Below are 15,315 nucleotides of genomic sequence, written 5' to 3' on the forward strand. Positions count from 1 at the left end.
CCATTAACTCCGACGATGAGAAGGAAGAACCGGATGACCAAAGCTGGGGATCTGGCGAGGCGTGAGGTGTCCAGAGCAGTCCGTGTGGACCTGTGCGCATTCCCGGCGGCCTCCCCGAGGTGTGTGGTCCCTCCTGCAGCCTATGTGTCCTTATAGATTCTGGACAAGCAGGTGGAAACCACTGCGGAGCTGGTGTTGGAGACTGGTGTGCAAAGCCAGGTGGGCTAGATTGTGGGACCCCCTTACCCTGTCTACGCTCAAAATCGAGTCCCCAGATCCAGAGTAGGGTCCATGAGGTCATGATTTCCCTTCTCATCAGCGCTGTCACGTAGGAGCTAATATCATCCCTTTCTCGGTCATGTCCAACTCTTTGAGACTGTGGCCCGCCAGGCTCCTCTGTCCATGGGCTTTCCCAGGAAAGGATACTGGAGAGGGTTGCCATTTCCTGCTCCTGGGGATCTTTCCGGCCTTCAGACCAAGACCCATACTTTGTGCCAGGCGCTGGGACGAAGTGTTTTCCGTGAATGATCTCATTTGACTCCCACAACAAGTCTATGACGTGGGTGCTGCTAATACCCCCATTTCACAGATGATAAAACTGAAGCACGGAAAGGGCAAGCCACCTCTTCAAGGTCACACAGCTAATCAGCTACTAACGCCAGGATTCTTTTCCAGACTGCAAGGCTCTAGAGCCTGGGTTTCTATGCCAGACTGGGCCCTAGGCTTTGCCTTTTACTATCTCCGGAATCAGTCCATGGTTTAATTTGGACCAAGATGTGTGTCTTCTTTGAAACTTTGTTTCCTCCTCACCCAAGTGGGTACTTCTTACGTCCTGGGATTTTACTAAGGAGCGTATCAGGTAACATGGGCTTCCCAGGTGGCACTAGTGGTAAAGAACCAGCCTGCCAATGCAGGAAATGTTAAGAGACATGGGTTCGATCCCTGGGTTGGGAAGATCCCCTGGAGGAGGGCATGGCTACCCACTCCAGTACTCTTGCCTGGAGAATCCCATGGACAGAGGAGCCTGGTGGGCTACAGTCCAAAGGGTCGCAAAGAGTCGGACACGACTGAGCAACTTAGCACACACACATATATCAGGTAACGTAGAAGAAAGTGACCCGAAAATTGCCAAGTGAAGAGTGGACACGGAAAGGCAGGGTGCGTACTAGATTTACTGTCTCAGCCAAAGCAGACGGGCACGCATGACTCCACTCTGATGTCTGGGTCAGTCCCCTCTGCGGGGCAGTGATCAAAAGCATGACTGAAGTTGACTCAGAGTGTGTCGGGAGAGGCCTGCGCATAGCAAGGAGAAGTGTCTGCCACTCTGGCCCGGGGAGGCCTGGAAAAGGTGTCAAAAGAGACTTCAGATTCCCAGTGACTCTTCAACACAGGGACCACCCCCGCCCACATTCCAGGGAAGCAGTCTGATCAGAGGAGCTGACAGTTTCATGAGTGTGTCAGTATTTGAGGAGGGGTGGAGAGCGTAAAGAAAGAAGACTCGGAGGAGAAACCGGGTCGTGAGATGTGGCGCCAGCTGAAGCACACGTGACTGGGAGCGACTCCTGCCAGGTGGGCAGGCAGAAGGAGGCTCTTCACCCCAGAGGTCTGTGGACTCCCTGCTGCCTCCAGCCAGGGCCATGGGCTTGGTTTAATGCTCTGCAGTCACCCTCTTGAGCTCACTAACAGTTTGATCATTGAACTTGTGTTGTGGACGCAAAATTGGATGGAACAGCCTATAAGAAAAGCCAAAGCAGAGCGCTGATGACATCAGATGCTGGGGAAGCTGTGGAGCAGCAGGAGCGCTCACAGGTGGCTGTGGGGATGGAAGACGTCATGACCGCTTTGGAGTTTGGCAGTTTCGTATAAAATTAAACATCCTCATACAGGTGATCCAACAGTCACACTCCTTGGCATTTTCCCAAAAGAATGGAAAACTTATGTTCACACAAATACCAGCACGTGGGCGTTTATAGCAGCTTTATCCATAATGGCCAAAACTTGAAAGTCACTAAGATGTCCTTCAGAAGGTGAATGGATAAATAAACTGGCGTATCCAGACAATGGAATATTATCCAGAGCTAAAAAGAAGCGAGCTAGCAAGCCATGGAAAGACGAGGAGGAAACTTACATGCAAATTTCAAAGTGAAGGAAGCCCATCTGAAAAAGGCTGCAAACTGTGTGATCCAACTCTGTGACGTCCTGGGAAAAGGAAAACTGTGGAGACATTAAAAAGATGACCGGCTTCCCAAGGTTTAGGGGGAAGGAAGGATGAATAGGCAGAACACGGAAGATCTTTAGGACAGTGACAGTATCCTGTGTGATACTTCAGTGGCAGACACATGTCACTGTACGTTTGCCCAAACCCACAGAATGTACAACGTCAAGAGTGAACTGCGACATACAGAAAGGGCCTGTGGACACAGCAGGGGAAGGAGAGGGTGGGAGGAATCGAGAGAGTAGCCTTGGCATATACATCGCCATGTGTAAAATAGACAGCTAGTGGGAAGCTGCTCTATAAGGCAGGGAGCCCGGCGCTCTGTGATGACTTAGAGGGTGGGATGGGGCTGGGTGGGAGGGAGGCTCTCCAGGGAGGGGAGAGGAGATATACACACAGATACAGGTAGATACAGGTAGGTGTAGGTAGGTATATACACACAGATACAGGTAGATACAGGTAGGTGTAGGTAGGTATATACGGACAGATACAGGTAGGTACAGGTAGGTGTAGGTAGGTATATACACACAGATACAGGTAGGTGTAGGTAGGTGTAGGTAGGTATATGCACACAGATACAGGCAGATACAGGTAGGTGTAGGTAGGTGTAGGTAGATATACACACACACAGATACAGGTAGATACAGGTAGGTGTAGGTAGGTATATACACACAGATACAGGTAGGTGTAGGTAGGTATATACAGACAGATACAGGTAGGTACAGGTAGGTGTAGGTAGGTATATACACACAGATACAGGTAGATACAGGTAGGTGTAGGTAGGTATATACAGACAGATACAGGTAGATACAGGTAGGTGTAGGTAGGTATATAGACACAGATACAGGTAGGTGTAGGTAGGTGTAGGTAGGTATATACAGACAGATACAGGTAGGTACAGGTAGGTGTAGGTAGGTATATACACACAGATACAGGTAGGTGTAGGTAGGTGTAGGTAGGTATATACACACAGATACAGGTAGATACAGGTAGGTGTAGGTAGGTATATACACACAGATACAAGTAGATACAGGTAGGTGTAGGTAGGTATATACACACAGATACAGGTAGGTGTAGGTAGGTGTAGGTAGGTATATACACACAGATACAGGTAGATACAGGTAGGTGTAGGTAGGTATATACACACAGATACAGGTAGGTGTAGGTAGGTGTAGGTAGGTATATACACACAGATACAGGTAGGTGTAGGTAGGTGTAGGTAGGTATATATACAGACAGATACAGGTAGATACAGGTAGGTGTAGGTAGGTATATACACACAGATACAGGTAGATACAGGTAGGTGTAGGTAGGTATATACACACAGATACAGGTAGGTGTAGGTAGGTGTAGGTAGGTATATACACACAGATACAGGTAGATACAGGTAGGTGTAGGTAGGTGTAGGTAGGTATATATACAGACAGATACAGGTAGATACAGGTAGGTGTAGGTAGGTATATACACACAGATACAAGTAGATACAGGTAGGTGTAGGTAGGTATATACACACACAGATACAGGTAGATACAGGTAGGTGTAGGTAGGTGTAGGTAGGTATACACACACACAGATACAGGTAGATACAGGTAGATACAGGTAGGTGTAGGTAGGTATATACACACAGATACAAGTAGATACAGGTAGGTGTAGGTAGGTATATACACACACAGATACAGGTAGATACAGGTAGGTGTAGGTAGGTATATACACACAGATACAGGTAGATACAGGTAGGTGTAGGTAGGTATATACACACAGATACAGGTAGATACAGGTAGGTGTAGGTAGGTGTAGGTAGGTATACACACACACAGATACAGGTAGATACAGGTAGGTGTAGGTAGGTATATACACACACAGATACAGGTAGATACAGGTAGGTGTAGGTAGGTATATACACACAGATACAAGGAGATACAGGTAGGTGTAGGTAGGTATATACACACACAGATACAGGTAGATACAGGTAGGTGTAGGTAGGTGTAGGTAGGTATACACACACACAGATACAGGTAGATACAGGTAGGTGTAGGTAGGTATATACACACACAGATACAGGTAGATACAGGTAGGTGTAGGTAGGTGTAGGTAGGTATACACACACACAGATACAGGTAGATACAGGTAGGTGTAGGTAGGTATATACACACAGATACAGGTAGATACAGGTAGGTGTAGGTAGGTGTAGGTAGGTATACACACACACAGATACAGGTAGATACAGGTAGGTGTAGGTAGGTATATACACACACAGATACAGGTAGATACAGGTAGGTGTAGGTAGGTATATACACACAGATACAAGTAGATACAGGTAGGTGTAGGTAGGTATATACACACACAGATACAGGTAGATACAGGTAGGTGTAGGTAGGTACACACACACACAGACACAGTTATGACTGGTTCCTGCTGTTGTACAGAGGAAACCAGCACAACACTATAAAGCGATTGTCCTCTAGTTTAAAAAAACTAATTTAAAAACTCTGAAAGAGAGTGAACCCAGAAGATCTGTAAGACAGTGACCTTATCCTGCATGATACTAGCATTATCCCGTATGATACTTCAATCCAGGAAGACTGTGGATTTTGAGTAATTATAATGTAGGTTCATTGATTGTAAAACGTGTCCCATTCTGGAGTGGCCGCGATAGTGGGGTCGAGTGTAGCGTGTGGAAACAGCTGGTATACAGGGAATCCACAGACCTTTCTCTCAATGTTGCTGTGACGCTAAAAAATAAGAGTCTTTAAAAACCTGATGGAAAAGGGGCGGGTGTGTGAACACAGGAAGGACACGCCGTCACGCATCCAGTTTGTTGCTGCCGGTTCACATGGTGCCCACAAGAAGGAAATCCCCGTGGACCTCTTGGACCCACCAGGGTGGGCATCTAGCAAGCCTCAGGGTGAGTGGAAGTGAATTGTGTTACAGCTACAGGGGCACTGGCAGTCCTGAGAACCCTCGGTTTCCATTCGTAACCAGAAACGGTCTCAGAGCAGAAAGAAGGCCACACAGTCTAAAAAGCGCAAACAGCAGAAGACCTGCCCCTTCCCCTCACGCTCCCTCCCTGCGGGGCTGGCTGAGAGGGGGGAACGGTGAAGCAGCCAGGAGCTTCTCTTCCACCCAACCTGCCCTTCCTCAGTCAGCTGAGAGCAGACAGTGCGGGTCCCATGCGTGAGTGCCTCGAAGCAACATCTACAATCAAGTCAGTGTGTGTGGCATTTACTCTGCTTTAGTAAAGAAGGAATAGGAGTTGTGTGAATTGGAGTATTCCAAGAAGGAGTTCATTGCATTTAAAGCCGATAATGCACAGTAGAAAATTGAATGATAAAACTCATGCTAATAACTGACAGTTTCGATCTTTCTTTACTTAGAATGACTTAGGATGGTAAGTAAAATATATAACACATAGTGAGAGGCCATGACAGAAAGGAAAATGCTTTCTGTTTGAGAACCTCTGCATGTGTGCTCGTGGGCGCTCAGCTGGGTCCAACTCTGCAACCCCATGGACTGTAGCCCTCCAGGCTCTTCCGTCCATGGGATTCCCCAGGCAAGGATACTGAAGTGGCTTGACATTTCCTCCTCCAGGGGATCTCTCCAGGGACCCAGGGATGAAACCCTAACCTCCTGTGTCTCCTGCATTTGCAGGCAGATCCTTTACCACTGTACTACCAGCGAAGTCCTATAGGACCTCTCCCAGCACTATTTTCTGCTTTTAGAAAGAGGGTCTCTGGATTTTCCTCTTGCACGAGGACCTGCCCATCACTGAGCCAGCCCTGCCCATGGGACCACTCCTCAGTAATACTCGGGGAGGGTCTGTGATAGACCAGACAAGCTCCCTGCCTAGATGATGTTTCTTGTGGTAAGACGCCATCCACAGGGCACTGCCTGTCGCAAATACTGACGGGGGAGCCGGTCCATTCAGGAAGGGTTTGCTGAGCCCCTCCTCCACGGCAGGGAGAGGGCATCCTGGTCTGCAGGGTGCTGGGCGTCAGAGACACAAAACCCAGCACGCAATAAACACACAAGCACCCGCAGCCAAGAGGGGCGACAGAGGCTGAGGGCTGGGGGAGAGCGGACTGCGGCTCCCACTCAGCAGCTGGTCAGGCACGGGGGGCGCCTGGGGTCCCTGTGAGCCTGGGGGGCCCGTGAGCCTGGGGTCCGCTGTGAGCCTGGGGTCCTCTGTGAGCCTGGGGGGCCTGTGAGCCTGGGGTCCGCTGTGAGCCTGGGGTCCTCTGTGAGCCTGGGGGGCCTGTGAGCCTGGGGTCCGCTGTGAGCCTGGGGTCTGCTGTGGGCCTGGGGTCCCTGTGAGCCTGGGGTCCGCTGTGAGCCTGATGTCCCTGTGAGCCTGGGGTCCCTGTGAGTCTGGGGTCTGCTGTGAGCCTGGGGTGCCTGTGAGCCTGGGGTCCGCTGTGAGCCTGGGGTCCGGGAGCCTGGGGTCCGCTGTGAGCCTGGGGTCCCTGTGAGCCTGGGGTCTGCTGTGAGCCTGGGGTCCTTGTGAGCCTGGGGTCCACTGTGAGCCTGGGGTCCGGGAGCCTGGGGTCCGCTGTGAGCCTGGGGTCCGCTGTGGGCCTGGGGGGCCTGGGGCCCTGTGAGCCTGGGGTCCCTGCGAGCCTGGGGTCTGCTGTGAGCCTGGGGTCCGGGAGCCTGGGGTCCGCTGTGAGCCTGGGGTCCTCTGTGAGCCTGGGGTGCCTGCGAGCCTGGGGTCCGCTGTGAGCCTGGGGTGCCTATGAGCCTGGGGTCCCTGTGAGCCTGGGGTCCCTGTGAGCCTGGGGGGCCTGGGGTCCGGGAGCCCGGGCCTCGGCCTGCAGGCCGCCTGACTCGGTGCTCCTGTCTGGGTCGGCACGCCGTGCACGCCTGACGGCTGCGTAGCCCTCGGGCCTGGTGCATCCCAGAGTTAAAGGCACAGTGTGGAGCTGGAGTCCAGTTTATAGGCCTAGTCATGCGCATCCAGTTGTGAATTCAGTATTTATTTCAACAGCACCTCTGTTCCTGAAACGGGGCTTTCTGGAAGGGGCCTTCTCTAGCTCTCCCTGCTTCTCCCTCTTAGAAACCTCGGCTTTTGTTTCATAATGAGGACCCCACTCTGTGACTCTGTTTATTTGCAATACTCTGTGTTTAATTATAGTGGGCCTGGGCAGGGCGGGGGCAGCGCCTCTAAGCATAGGCCTGTGTATAGCTGGTGCGTGACAAGCATTCATGACGGGTGCTGGGATGCATATATTAATGAACAAAGCCACAATAATTACTAGTTTTATTTCTCTGGAATGTTTTCTCAAGAACACTGAATAACATAACTCATCATGTTTCCCTTTTTGCACTGGCTGTTAGGAAGCTCAAAGCCACATCTGAGCAAGTTTATAAATCCACACATACACTCACCAGTGGTCTTACTCCCATTCAATGTACACACTCTCATTTTTTCATCTTCTTTTGTTCAGTTCAGTTCAGTCGCTCAGTCGTATCTGACTCTTTGAGACCCCATGGACTGCAGCATGCCAGGCTTCCCTGTCCATCACCAACTCCCGGAGCTTGCTCAAACTCATGTCCATCAAGTTGGTGATGCCTTCCATTGTTATCTTTTTTAAAAATTTTAAAATTGACTTATAATTTACGTTCCATACAATTCACTTGCTTTACTTGCACAATTCAGTGATTTTTGGTAAGTTTATAGAGTTGTATAACTATCAGCATAGCTTTTGTTTTTCTTTTGGCCATGTGGCCTAAGGGATCTTAGTTCCTGGACCAGGGATCGAACCTGTGCCCCCTCCTTGGACGTGTGGCGTCTTCACGGCCGGACCAGCAAGGAAGGCCCTTGTCTTTCTGTTTATGCTCTCCTATGTGTCTCCCTAAGACGCCGCAGTAAACATCCTTGCTGGAGCGAAACACACTGAGCTTGTCTTGAATGTCTAGCTTGCAGAAAAGAACAATGCCCTTTCCAGAGCCAGGCCGTGTCTCCAGAGCAGTGACCCTCCCTCAGGTTACCGGCTTTCCAGCACCCACAGGCCTTTGAGGGGTGGTGTTTATGTGACTGGAGGCTGCGGGCGGGTGAGACGGTGTTTCCTCCCCCTTCGGTGGCGTCCCAGAAAGAATGTAGGTGAAAGGCAGGCAGAACAGCAAAACCTCACAGAACGTGTTTTCCCGGCTTTCCCCAGGCCCCGTGGTCACTGGGGAAGGGAGCTAGCTGCCCGGGTCAGCCTGAGTGGACGCCGCCAGTGAGGACAGGATGCTCGTGGGGCCAGGGAGGCGTCAGCACAAGAGCAATCAGGGGCGCGGGTTCTCCGGAAAGGCAAGGCCCCCCGCCGATCCAGGAAGAGGACCTGCTCCTACAGGGCTGTCCGGGAGAGGCGAGCTCCACCCAGGCTTGTGTTTGCCGTGCTCTGTGTATTCAGCCAGCAGGCTCCGGACGAGGAAGCAAAAGGCAAGGAGCCGGGCTCAGTTGACAGCCTGGCACTGGGCAGCACCAGCTGGACACACGGCACTCCACGCAGAAGCAGCTCCAGGAGACACTTGAGGACAGAAGACACTCCCATTGGGGGCTTGCAGGTAACCGCCTCCAGGTCTTTTCAGCGTGGCCGGAGGGTTTGTTCTTAGTTATTTGCAGGCAGTGAACTGTAGAAGCCGGAGGCCAGAAAGGGCTGAGCTTGACCCTGGCTCTGCCAGTGAGTGTGGCGTTGGGTCTGTGGGGTCTCAGTTTCACCGTCTGTGAAATGGGCCCAAGGATAGCCCTACCTGAAAGGACACGAGGATTCCACGATAATGTGGGCATTGTTGAGTTCAAGACAGCAGAAATAACTCCTGTTTGCATGGACCCGTTGCATGTCATTTCAAGTGTAAACCTTGGGGGGAAAGTCAGCAGATGGAGGGGCATGCTGTGTGCTTGGGGGACCACCATCAGAACTAGAATCCCCCAGTGCAGAGCCAGCTTTGAGTGTGTGTCTAGGGGCAGTGCCTAAGGAGGTGAAGGAGACTGGAAGGACTCCCCCGGGGACTTTTGTGAATCTGGCTCTTGACATAAATTCTTATTTAACATTCAAGACCTCCCCTGGAGGCACCTGCAAGATTCAGATCCCAGCAGCAGACTCCAGAAACCTGCATTGCCCTCAGAAACTCCGTTCACTGCCTTGAACAGCCATGGCGACAACAGAGCAAGTGGTCTGGAGCCCTACTGATGCCCGGTCCAGTCTCAGCCCACCACTGATCGGCTGGGTGCCCTGGGGTGGGTGACTTCACTCTTCGAGCTTTAGTGTCTTCCTCTGTAAAATAGGCAAGTTGATAGTCTCGAGATCAAAGTGACATCCACGAGGGCTGAGGGACCAAGGCAGGGAACACCTACCGACATGCTCAATGAAGGAAATGGCAACCAACTCCAGGGTTCTTGCCTGGAGAATCCCAGGGACAGGGGAGCCTGGTGGGCTTCCATCTGTGGGGTCACACAGAGTCGGACACGACTGAAGTGACTTAGCAGCAGCAGCAGCAGCAGCTGTTATTTTTATTGTTGTCATCATCTCCATGTGATATTAGGAAAATGAGGTTGGGGAGGGGTGGGTAGGGACTCCTGGATCTCACGGAAGGAAAATTGTGAAACTGGTTCCCATCAGAGCTGACTTCAGTGAGATGTGTGAGGCTCTGTTCCTCTCCTTGGGGGCAGAATTTAAGAGACACCAAAAAACTCCATCTTTGAGGTAAATTATATTTTAAAGCAATATTTTTGAAATTTTAAATGAATGCAAAAACATCCACAATGAACCAAGTAACCACAAATTTTGTGAGGAATCAGTCCCAGCATTAATTCTGGTTTTTAAGACAATGTAATATTGAAATATATATATATATTTTATTTATCTTGATGGCTGAGTTTTCTGCCGCCACCTTAAATTTTGCACCAGGAGGCATCTGACCCCATTCTCATCAGCCCTGCTAAAGTTGAGCTGCCTTAGAGGTCTGGAGTGTATAGATCCTGGTGTGTGTGTGTGTGTGTGTGTGCTCCGTCACTGAGTCATGTCCGACTCTTTGTGACTCCATGGACTGTACCGCCAGGCTCCTCTGTCCGTGGGATTTCCCAGGCAAGAATACTGGAGTGGGTTGCCATTTCCTTCTCCAGGGGACTCTCTCAGACTCAAGGATTGACCCTGTGTCTCCTGCATTGGTAAGCAGATTCTTTACCAATGAGCCACATGGGAAGCTGTATAGATCCTTGCTCTGCCCCTAAATAAAACCCAAGGGAGGGCCCTGCAAACATGGATTTCAACTGAAGGAGTCCCACATCAGGGTGGCTGTTTTTTCCGAAAGGGTTCTGAAACTTGGGAAGGGCTGTCTTTGTAGGGAAAGGCAAGTGCTTCAGGAGAGAACCAGGCCTGGGTAAGCCCATCCTGGCTGGCTTCGGATGACGACGGGGATGCACAGAGAGGTTTTGGAAAGACCCGGGAGGCCGGGGGCTGCTCCTGCAGGCCCGCCCGAGCCGCTGGCAGCTTAAACATTCGTGGAGAGTCCCCGTGTCAGCAGCTTCTCCTGCTGCCCAGAGCTGAGCTGGGCAGCCTGAAGGGTCTGAGTGCCTTAGTCCTGTAGAACCAGGTTCAACCTTAGCTCTGCCTCACAAGAACTTTCTATCTGATCAGGGTTATTTTACTCTCCTTTATCCATTAAATCAGCAGATATAACTTAAGGGCACACTCTGTGCAAGCAGGATAAGTGGGGTACCTGCCCCCAAGGAGTTTACATTCTCAGGGTGAAGGGCTTGCATCATTAAGCCTCAGTCTCTTTATCTGCATAATGGGGATAAGAGGCTGCTGTAAGAGAAAACGGAAACAAGGAAGTCAAGTGCCCAGCACTGGGCACCTTGCAGGGGCAATGCAGGGAGGCACTCACTCTGAGGTGCCCACCGAACCTGCCCAGCCTTGAGGGGGTCGCTTCCTTGCATTTTGCACCTGGACACCTCTCCTGCCCCACCCACTCCTGACCCTGCCGAGCTCATGGCAAGGCTGCAGCTAATGTTACCTGCTATCACTATTAGCCAAAAGATGTTCGGGGCAACACTCGGGATAAGATACTGAGCTCCCAGCCTTCTAGGAACCGCGATGGGTAAAGGGTTGCAAACATAAGAAAGCATTCCAATAGCAGGACCTCAATTCCCAGATCTCCTCAAACAGTCAGCAGCGCTTTGATAAGGACGCCCTCCCCCTGAACCCACACACACCAGGGCTCTGGGCACAAGGCTGGGGGCGCAGAGAGGAACGGCTTTCAGCTCTCTCTGCACACGGCAGCCCGTGCTCCAGCACGGTGCAGGACCTCGGGCCCGGCACGTCTGTTCTCATCACTCCCCTTGACGCTATCTTTGGAGCTGGGGGCAGAGGGCTTGTTCTGCTGACCACGCCAGCCTGCTCCTGTTGGCACCGCCCTCAGTGGGTGGTGAGAAGGGCCCCCAGTTTACCTACATTCCACTGCATCGATCAAAGGCGTTTCCGTTTACCCAGTGACTAATTCTGTCACCACTGCACCCTTTGAGGACCTCCTCCTCCATCTGACAGTCATTTAACTGCCAGCAAGGCTGCTACAGAAACACTCTTTCTCTGGGGCAGCTGGTACCACGTTTGGTGTTTGATCTGTTTGGAGAAGGAGGACGTATCTTGTAACTCAATGAAGAGTCGGTGGTGGGAGAGGTGGGCAGGGATAAGAGGAAAGGTGTTTAAGGAAGGAACTGGTAAGGAGCTGGAGCTAGAGACTGAGGGCACAGGAAATGAACACAGACGTTCAATTGCATCACATGGTAAATGTCACTGTAGTGGCAACCGTATCACAATATATAAAGGTATCACATGTTGCACCTTAAACCTATAAATGTTACATGTCAAAGTCATTCAGTTCAGTTCAGTCGCTCAGTCGTGTCCAACTCTTTGCGACCCCCTGAATCACAGCATGCCAGGCCTCCCTGTCCATCACCAACTCCCGGAGTTCACTCAAACTCATGTCCACAGAGTCGGTGATGCCATCCAGCCATCTCATTCTCTGTCGTCCCCTTCTCCTCCCGCCCCCAATCCCTCCCAGCATCAGAGTCTTTTCCAGTGAGTCAACTCGTCGCATGAGGTGGCCAAAGTATTGGAGTTTCAGCTTTAGCATCAACCCTCTAAAAGAGATTAATTGATTAATTACATTAAAGGAGGCCACATGAACGCCAATCCCTGGAGTAAACAAGGAGAAGGGCAAAGGAAACTTCCCAGAATGGCCAATTCACTTGTGGGTCAAAACAGGGCTAAAGTGATTACAACACTAATCAGAGAAATAAACAGTGAAAACTAACATTTTTCTCATCTGACTGCTGCCAAGCCCTTGGGCTAAATCTTTCCAAAGATTATTGATGACTTTCAATTTTTTATTCACTTTAGATCTGGCTATGTTCCTCGACTAGTTATGATTTTGATTTCTCATTGCAAAAACAGATATGCAATAAATATTTCATAGTCTGTGTTGTATTACATTATATGCAAACACTTAATAAAATTTAGCATAACTTACATGGTAGAGGAGACAGTAAGGGTAAGAAAGAGTTTAGAGCTTGAACTGCGGAGCCAGGCTGCTACGGGTTAAGCCCTGATGCTCCCTCTTACTAGCTGATGAGCTGGATCAGTCAGCTCAAGCAGTGGAACAAAAAAACAAACAACCCATAGGCCGGGTGACTTGAACAACACATATTTGCTTTCCCGCAAACCTAGAGGCTAATAAATCCAAGATGAAGATCCTAATTCTGGTTTTGGTGAAAGTTCTTTTCCTTGTTTGCAGCCCTCACACCTCTGACCTCTTGTGGGTTCCGCACATGGTAGAGAGAGAAAGCAAGCTCTTGGGTGTTTTATAAGGCTGCTAATCCTTAGGATTAGAGCCCCACTCTTGATTTTTCCATATCAAAAACATCTTTTATTTTATTTTTATTGAAGGCTAATTACTTTAAAATATTATATTGGTTGGTTTTGCCATACATTGACATGAATCCACCCCGGGTGTACATGTGTTCCCCATCTTGAACCCCCCTCCCCATCCCATCCCTCTGGGTCATCCCCGCGCACCAGCCCCGAGCCTCCTGTCTCATGCATCGAATCTGGACTGGCAATTCATTTCACATGTGATAATATACATGTTTCAGTGCCATTCTCCCAAATCATCCCACCCTTGCCCTCTCCCACAGAGTCCAAAGACTGTTCTATACACCTGTGTCTCTTTTGCTGTCTCATATACAGGGTGATCGTTATCATCTTTCTAAATTCCATATATATGCGTTATTATACTGTATTGGTGTTTTTCTTTCTGGCTTACTTCACTCTGTATAATAGGCTTCAGTTTCATCTACCTCATTAGAACTGATTCAAATGCACTCTTTTTGATGGCTGAGAAATACTCCATTGTGTATATGTACCAAAGCTTTCTTATCCATTCATCTGCAGATGGACATCTAGGTTGCTTCCATGTCCTGGCTATTATAAACTGTGCTGCGATGAACATTGGGGTACATGTGTTTCTTTCAATTCTGGTTTCCTCGGTGTGTATGCCCAGGAGTGCAATTGCTGGATCATATGGCAGTTCTATTTCCAGTTTTCTGAGGAATCTCCACACTGTTTTCCATAGTGGCTGTACTAGTTTGCATTCCCACCAACAGTGTAAGAGGGTTCCCTTCTCTCCACACCCTCTCCAGCATTTATTGCATGTGGACTTTTGGATAGCAGCCATTCTGACTGGTGTGAAATGGTATCTCATTGTGGTTTTGATTTGCATTTCTCTGATTATGAGGGATGTTGAGCATTTTTTCATGTGTTTGTTAGCCATATGTATGTCTTCTTTGGAGAAATGTCTGTTTAGTTCTTTGGCCCATTTTTTGATTGGGTCATTTATTTTTCTGGAATTGAGCTGCAGGAGCTGTAGAGCCCCACTCTTAAAACATCCTCTAATCTGTCTCTAAATAAGTCATGTTGGGTTAAGTTTTCGACAGGTGAATTTGGAGCGGGACATCATTCAGCTCATAGCGTGATCTTAGGCAAGGAATTCAGGCTCTCTGGACTCATGTGAACTGGGGACAATAAGGATACCCACTTCAGGAGTTCCCTGCTGGCCTAGTGGTTAGGATTTGTCACCATCGCTACCATGGCCTGGGTTTGATCTTTGGTCAGGAAACGGAAATCCTGCATGCCACATGGACAGTTTTAAAAAAAAAGAAGTGCTTTGAAAGGGTTGCAAACATTTTCAGACTCCCTGAGCTGGCTGTGATTTGTGGACGGTGAAAGCCAAGCCCCTTCCTCTCTCTAAGAATCCGGATCCTGGTTCTATGTACCAGGGGAGCCAGCATCTGGGGGAGTCCCTGGCCCAAAATGTCTAGGATGGCACCTCTCAGCCCTCGCCATCCTGGAAGTCACCTGGAGATCCTGAAAATATTCTGATGCCCGGGCCCCGGCCAGGGGTTCTGTTGGGATGGGTCTGGCTGGGCCTGGACGCGGGGACTGAAATCTCCCATGGGGGTTGGCATATGTAACAGTGTGAAGACTGGCCTCAATAACAGAGCTGGGGAATGGAAAAGTTAGGAGACTTCCTCATCTGAACGACCCCCAGTCAATGACCTAGCCCACACTCTCCAAATGCTAGGCCCTCGAGTCTAATTTCAAAACCAAACCTCTCTGCCATATGGAGACTTGTGTTTAATGTCAGATTAAAGAAGAACATTCATAAGAACAAAACTATGCACACCATCAGGTCATGAAAGGGCGTTTTGATACCACCTTCAATTTTCTTTTTTTCCAAAATAAAAACCAAGCTCTTTCAAAGAATATGTTTTTCTTGATGGAGAAAACTCATCATCTGATTTATTCTTCTTCTCTGTTGGAGACTGGAGGAAGCTTCATCACAGACAGGAATGGTCCAGTCTGGACCACCTGCAGCCTCAGTTTTGCCATCTGCTAAAAGGGGATAAAAAGGGTTCCGGCCACACAGAGTCCCTGACACGGCTTTCAGGGTGATCAACTCATCCTGGCTTGCCTAGGACTTCCCTGGCTGTAACAGGGAGGGTCTGCCTCCCCAGAATGTCCTCATCCCAGGACATCCTGGGTGTTGCTCTCCATCACAGA

At 49.8% G+C, this 15,315-nt stretch overlaps 1 protein-coding gene across 5 annotated transcripts in view; it reads left to right on the plus strand.

Moving 5' to 3' along the window:
• The first annotated feature begins 8,385 nt into the window (after positions 1–8,385).
• The window catches only part of BCAS1 (brain enriched myelin associated protein 1), a 104,708-nt gene continuing 97,778 nt past the window's right edge, over positions 8,386–15,315 (plus strand). For 2 of the 5 annotated variants that reach the window (XM_055393869.2, XM_088843615.1), the window contains exon 1: positions 8,387–8,761. The gene's annotated coding sequence lies outside the window, so the exon portion shown is untranslated. Of the gene's footprint in view, positions 8,762–15,315 lie in introns of all 5 variants that reach the window. The other 3 variants (XM_055393876.2, XM_055393852.2, XM_055393863.2) reach the window with 3 other exon arrangements.

Source organism: Moschus berezovskii, chromosome 15 (assembly GCF_049115385.1).
Source record: "Moschus berezovskii isolate FMDL1 chromosome 15, NW_MosBer_1.0, whole genome shotgun sequence".
NCBI classification, from domain to species: domain Eukaryota; kingdom Metazoa; phylum Chordata; class Mammalia; order Artiodactyla; family Moschidae; genus Moschus; species Moschus berezovskii.